Source organism: Equus quagga, chromosome 15 (genome assembly GCF_021613505.1).
Source record: "Equus quagga isolate Etosha38 chromosome 15, UCLA_HA_Equagga_1.0, whole genome shotgun sequence".
Lineage (NCBI taxonomy): Eukaryota > Metazoa > Chordata > Mammalia > Perissodactyla > Equidae > Equus > Equus quagga.
The window spans coordinates 21,207,682-21,214,996 of record NC_060281.1 but is presented as its reverse complement, the minus strand read 5'-3'; positions in this window follow the sequence as shown (position 1 = coordinate 21,214,996).

The window sequence follows — 7,315 nt, the reverse complement described above, 5'->3', positions numbered from 1 at the left end:
TTTACTCAACATCTTGGAGCATCAGTTTTCTTGTCTGTGAAATGGTAACATGGCCGTGTCCCTCAAAGGTACTTGGTCTATGCCTGGCAGATAGCAAAAGCTGAATAAAAGGTGGCTGTTCTTCTTCAATGTGAGCTTTTTGTGAAAGAAATCATCACATTTGGTTTTTAATCGGGGAAGTAGATTCCAATAGGATCGTGTGCACTCCCTATTTCCACCTAGAGACAGGTCATCTCTGGAAGGGCTGGCTGCATTGACGCCCCATGGTCTCCCCAGGTAGCCCCAGGCTTCATGTTTATAGTCAACAAATATCCTGAAAAGTCTGTCACACAAGCAGTCCCAGGCATGAGGACACCAGTGCAGCACGGGGACAAGGCAAACCCTGCAGCTGCCCCCACCAGACAATGCTATCCGGTGGCTTCTGGTCATTGACTTCCCGGGAACCCAGTTTTTAAAACTTACTTTTTATTGAATTGTAAGGTTTGTGCATCAAATTGAACAAATCTTAAGAGATCTGGCAAACTTGTGCATATGTATATGCCCATGTAACCACCACCCAGATCACGCACAGAGTATTCCCGCACCCCAGGAGGCTCCCTCAAGCCCCTCCCAGTCAACCCCATCTCTCAGAAGTAACCACTATTCTGACTTTTATCACCACGGGTTGGCTTTGTTCTTGAACCTCACGCACACGGACTCCTAGAGCATACACTCTTTGTATGGGGCCCAGTGTGGTCAGTGTGGGGTCTGTGAGGGTCATCCATGCTATTCCTGCAGCATTAGGTCTTCCTTTTTAGTGGCTGAGCAGCCTTCCATTGCGTGGCTATGCCACAATTTATTATCTATTCTGCTGTTGATAGACATTTGGGTTGTTTCCAGTTTTTAATTAATAGCGGTAAAGCAGCCATAGCATTCTTGGACATGTCTTTCAGTGCACGTAAACATGGCAACCCATGCCTGAGAGCAGATTTTGAGGGGGATGCTTAGTTAACAACTCCAGGGAGGGAAGGAGGGATTGAAAATTATCATGCTCCTGCCCTGGGCCATGAGCTTTTTTGGGTTCATGGGACCAGCCACAGGGGAAGGAGGACAGAGGCAGAGCAGCTCCCAAGAGGAACTCCACCAACCTCGTCACTGAGCCTAGAGCCAGCAGCATGTGTGTGTGCGTGTGTGTGTGTGTGCATGTGTGTGTGTGACTGTATTTGTTTCCCAGAGCTGCCATAACAAATTACCACAGACTTGGTGGCTTAAACCAACAGAAATTTACTCTCTCGTAGTTAAGGAGGCCAGAGTCCAAAATCAACGTGTCAGCAGGTTTGGTTCCTTCTGGAGGCTCTGAGGGAGTCTGTTGCATGCCTCTCTCCTAGCTCCTGGCATTTGCCGGCAATCCCCGGTGTTCCTTGGCTTACAGCTGCATCACTCCAATCTCTGCCTCCATCATCATGTGTCCATCTTCCCTGTGTGTCTCCGAGTCGCTGTGTCTACAAATCTCTCTCTCCCTAAAAGACACCAGTCATCAAATTTAGGGCCCACTCTAATCCAGTAAGATCTCATCTTAAAACTTGATTACACCTACAAAGACTCTATTTCCAACTAAGGTCATGTTCCCAGGTAGTAGGGGTTAGGATGTCAACATATCTTTTGGGGGACACAATTCCACCAACAGCAGTGATTAGACTCTGCATGTGTGGCTGTACATGAGTGTGGTTGTATGAAATTGTGAGTGTACATGAATGTCTATGTGGGTGTGTACAAGTGTGAGGGAGTACTGAGAGTGTGTGTGCATGTGCTTGTGAGAACGTGTCTGTATTGGTGTCTCTGGTTGCGCTCATGTGGCCGTGGGCACATGTAAGTGAGAGTGTGTGTGCCCCTGTGTCCATGGACACCCCTGCTGGACAAGCTGAGAAGGGTGGCAAGACAGCATGGTGGCAGCAGGCCTGGCTCCCTGCCGTGGTTGAAGCCGTGTTTGGAGCCAGCCAGGGTGGGCCAGCAGGGCCTTGCCTCATGAATCCAGAGAGTGAGCTGTGAGAAGCAAGGACAAGGGTGTTTGCTGAGTTGGGCACAGGCTGGTAAGCTGAGGTGGTGGCTCCTGGCGGCAGCATCCGTTCCCAGGTCCTCTTCCAGGAACGTTCCTAGAAGGCCCCTCCACCCAAGCTCCTGTCCCCTGCACCCCATTTGCCTGGATGGGGTGGTGCTGGCTGACTCATTCCCTCCCAGGGTTAGAAGCCAGCACTCAGTTACCTGTTGTGCCAGCCAGGTAGGGGTGGGGCAGGTAGCCAGCCCCTCCCAGGCCCTGCCCCTAGGCCAATCCAGAGAGTACCCAATCACCTGCCACGCCTCGGCTGGGGCTGGACCCCAGGAAATGGAGAAAGACAGAGGTGAGCACATGGTCAGGGAAGGCCTAGTGCAGCCCCTTTCGGGCAAACCTGCCCCCGGAGACAGGACATTGGGAGGGTCTCCTCAATAGTAATGTCAGTCAGGGCCTGCTCTGGCCAGTTAACTCATTTAAACCTCACAACCAAGTTTAAGTAGTATTCTCATCATCCCCATTTTACAGATGCTATTGCTGAGGCCCTAAGGAGTTAAATGATCTGCCTAAGATTACACACATTTGTTTATATTTGTTGGAATGCTTTTATTCTCTCTGGAAATCCTCGCCCTACCCCTTCCTCCAGACTCAGCCCCAGCTCCTCCCACCATCTCCCTGCCTACCACACACCCACACCCTGGAAGTGCAGCCTCCCCCCTGACCTTCCCCGGGAAGACCCTCTGGCCCAAGGAGCAGTAGGGGGGCAGGTTTGGGGTGGTCTCTCTGATTCCACCCTCCTGGGCTCCCCCATGGTGTCCTGGTTTTGGTTTTGGTGTGGTAGTGAGCTTATTCTCTCTGTGAACATGTCAGTGAGCACACATTTGGAGGAGGGGGTGTCTGGGCATGCTGGCACACCTGCAGGTGGGCTGCCCCCAGGGACCCATGAGGGCACGGCTGTGGTGGGACATACATTGCACAGGGTGTACCTGTGAAAGTGCCTAGGCACAGAGTGCAAGCCCCTGTGGATGTTCATGAAAAGCCTGTCCCCCTGCATGCTTGGGCGTCTGTAGGGTGCCTCCCCCATCTCTCCCCCCTTATCAGATAACTGCCAGGATCCTCAGTTCTCAGACTCCCGGGCCCCAGGCGAGAGAGCCTGGTGAAAACTGCCTAGGACTGGGAACAGGGGCACCTAAGTCTCAAGCCTCGCCAGCTCCAGCCGCAGGTGCCCTTGAGCCAGCACCGCCCCACCCTGGCAGCTGGAGTGTCCTCACCCAATGGGATGGGGTGACACAAGGGGAGGAGGCAGCAGGAACGCTTCTCCCGCCCCCAGGAGCACAGGGAGTCTCATTACCCCGGCACTCAGTAGACTGGGGGGATTGAGCCAGGACTTGGCATTGACTACAAAGTGTGGGGGGCACCCCCCAGCACTCCCGCGGGCGGCTGGCCGGGGGGAGGGGCTGTGACGTTCAGTGGCCTCATGCAGCCGAGAGGAAGTAGCTAATTGCTGACCTGATGACTGGGCAGCCTGAGGAGTGGGGTGATGATGCCACTCGCGGAAGCAGGCGCCCCAGCCCAAGGAGGGGGCCCTGCAGGGACGGGTGGGCCAGGCCTGGGCTCTGCAGAGGCCGAGGTGGCTGTGGCCAAAGGAGCAGGGGGTGGGGGTTGTTGAGGCTGTGACCGTGAGAAAGGGCTCCTCCAGGGCTTCCCTCAGCTTCAGGGGAAGAGAGTTCAGAGGCACCGAGGGGATGAGGGGATTTGGGACGGGGCTACACGGGGCAGAGTGGGAGAAGATGGAGGCTGAGGCTTCTTCTTGCCCCCTCTCCACCTACGTTGCCCCCACCTTCCCATCTCCCCCACTCCCACCTTATCCCCTCTTTGGTCCCTGTGGCCCAGGTGGGTGAGGAAGGAGGGAGTAGATGGAGGGTTCTTTTCATCAGAAGACCCCCGGGCACCAGCAGCCTTCTTGGCCATACCTACCCTGCTGAAGACCAGAGCTCCAGGAGAAGCAGTGGCACTTCAGCTGTCCTCACAGACAGGAAGAGCAGGTGCAGCAGGTGGAGAGAACAGCACAAGCAAAGGCCGGGCAGTGGGGTCTAGTGAGGGTGATGGAGGATAGGGCTTGGTGGCCATGGTAATGAGGAGAGAGGAGATGCACAGCGCCGTTCTGCGCCAAGGGCCACACTGTCCCTTCCTGGCAGAAACTGTGGGTAACCACACTTGGAGCTTCTCCCACATGCTGGCCACAGCCTCTGGCCAGACAGGCCTGGCCTCGACTGCCAGAGCAAGGGCCAGGACCAGGTCAACAGCCACGCGAGATGGGGACAACCCCCGGCCCCTCCATCCCCAGGTGCATCAACACCAGAGAACCAGCAGCCCTGAGTCCCAAGAAACAGGATCCATCCGCCTGTCAGTTCTCTGGGCCCCTAGCGCCCCCTGTGGGCAGGAAGCTACACGAATGGGGGAGGGGCCTCTACCTGCCTGCGGGGAGGAAGGGAGACAGACTTGCCCTCCTGGAAGCAAACAGACCCTGCCTCAGGGAACCCCCAGTGTGACGAAGGAGACACCGACATTGAGCTCTGAGCTCCAGCCTCAAAAGCAGCCCCTGTCCTCAGGAAGCTCCTAGTCTGATGGAGACGTACTACCATCAGAGATCCATTCCGAAGGGTGAAACATACCAGCTGGCTTTAGGAAACGTCGTAGTCTGCGGGTAGGGACACACAACCCCAGCGAATTTTTCCGGAGCCCCCAATCTGTTGCAAACACAGATTAGACATTTTGGTGACTGTAGGGCTGCTAGAAAAAAATACAAGATGCCCAGGTAAATTTAAACTAACAACGAATAATTTTTTTAGTATAAGTATGCCCCACATGTTGTAGGGGATATACTTGTACTGAAATATGATTCGTTGTTTATTTGAACTTCAAATTTAACTGGACGTCCCGTATTTTTATTTGCCAAATCTGAGAGCCCTAGATGCCTCCAACTTGAGGGAGGAGGGGGGACTCCCATACACGGAAATGCAGGTAAACACCTCAGCGTGCTCTGGAAAGCAGCTGTGAGGAGGGAGGGGGAGTCCTGGGGCGCCGGCTTGCAGCAGTTTAAAATTCCTTCCAAGCCAGATCCCTAATCCCTCGGTGCACAATGGCCGCCTTCTCCCCCGCCGCCAGCGCCCACGCCCTCCCCCGCGGGGCCGTGGCAGTGCCACCACGGGCCTCCCTAAGCCCCTTTGAAGCCGCCAGAGCCCCGCGCCGCGGGAGGCCCCGCCGCTATGCCAGTTATGCCAGCTATGTCCCCGCCGCCGCCGGCCACCACGGCTCCCCCATTAATGCTAGCTAATCTGGCTAATAAATAAACTCCCCTCCCAGCCTCAGTCCCCCACTGGCTCCTCCCTGCTCCCCGAGAATTGATTCCAGGGCTTGGGTGAAACAAGCGCCCCCACTCCCTTCAGAAGCCTCTGCTTTTTTTTCTCTTGCTGCCCTACGTCTGTTGCCCATGTCTGACGGGACTCGGGGCGCCTCCGCCTCGTGCACTGCATCTCCATCTCTTTCAGTCCACCTGCGCGCAGGGAGCAGGCCACATGCCTGGGTGCCCGGGAACTAGACTCGATGCCCCCGAGAAGATCCGCTGGACCGAGGAGCGCCCCCTGGAGGCGGGAGGAGGAGCAGGCCACGCCCCTCCTGGCCCCGCCCTCCTGTGTCCGCGGAAGTGGGCGCCCCGCGCGCTGCCCCAGGACTGGTGACTTCGTGCTAGGGAAAGGCGCCGGCGCCTCCTACGGCAGGAGTCCCTTCTCCGCGGCCTCTGCCGCCCCCTGTGTCCCCACCCGGGCTTCTGAGAGTCTGACTCAGAGCCGAGCCCGCATCGCTTCACCTCCTACAACACACCCGGAGCGCGCGGAGAAATTACAGGATTGCAGGGGCACGGCTAATGCTCTCTAATTACCCACTGCCGCTCTCGTTCGCGGCGCTCTGCGGCGCTGGGCCAACATGCTGTAATTAGGCCGCCCCTCCCCGGTCCCTGAACCCGTCCCCGGTGCCCAGGACAGCGCGCATCCGCTCAGCCCGCCGCCCCCTGCTGCCCTCCGGGACTGCCCCGCGGTCCCAGGAGAGAGTTCTGAGACCCCCCCCCACTTGGGGTGGGGAGAGGGGAGGTGCGGGACTTGGAGACCAGCCCCTCCCTCCCTGTAAGCCTACAGTCCTGGAGATCTCTGCTGGAAGGGACTGGGAGAGTAGGGACGGTGCAGGACCCATTTCGTTGACATGGACACTGAGGCCTATTGGAAAGCTAACTGTCCGGGGGAGGGGTGGGTAGGGCACCAGGGCAACAGTATCCCCATATTGCGTATGAGGCACAAAACAGTAAAGGCTCTCAGGGAAGGCCACCAAGCCAAACTTCCAGATCAGCTCATTTAAGGGTGGCTCTATGACGCCCCACCGTCTCCTTCCCTTGGCGAGGGCGTTACGTTCCTGCAAAGAAAGGTGATCCCCCATCATAGACCCGGAGCCCTTGGCAGCCGACCAGCTGTGGCCTGTTGGTCACAAGGGAGCTGGCAACGGGTGGCTTCAGTCTCCCATCCCAGGAAGGGTGGGAGGAGGCCCTGAAGACACAAAGCCAGGCCTGGCAGCCAAGACTAAGGGGGAGCAACTTGGCTGTCTACTTCTTTATCCAACCAGGCTCAAACCTCTCCTCTGTCGGGAATTCTTCCCTGGTGTCCAGGGAGTCGCAGGCTCGCGGCCTTGGGCCAGGGTTAATCTTTAGTGAGGTGTGGACCGGCCTGTGGGAGGATGTGGTCTTTGTATTGAAGATGAGATCCTGCAGACAGTGTGCGCTCTCCGACTGCCTCCCCGTAGGCAAAGGCCAGTGTGGCCAGACTGGTCCCTGAGGCTTTTGAGTGTGAAACACGGGATTTAGACCAGCCCAGCTGGCCTGTGCCTTCACCCTTTTCCTCGGCTGCTAGGATCTCAGTCCGCACTATTGCCACCCTTTGTCATCTTTGCGTGTTTCTCCATAAGCCTGCGAGGTGAGTGTCACTGGGACCCCCCTTTTTGTCTCCCCCCATGCGGTGGCAGTGGTGGCTGAACACAGTTCTAGAAACCCCTCTAGTACCTCCCTTTTACGTCTTGAGTTTCAGTCTGTGCCTTGGGTAGGCACCATATCTTCTCCAGCAGGGATAACAGCTAATTTCTGCCATGAGACTAGAGGTTCCTTGAGGGCAGGGCAGTGTCTCCCCTCAGACTGGGGCTCCCTGAGGACAGGACTGTGTCTCCCCTCAGACTGGGGCTCCCTGA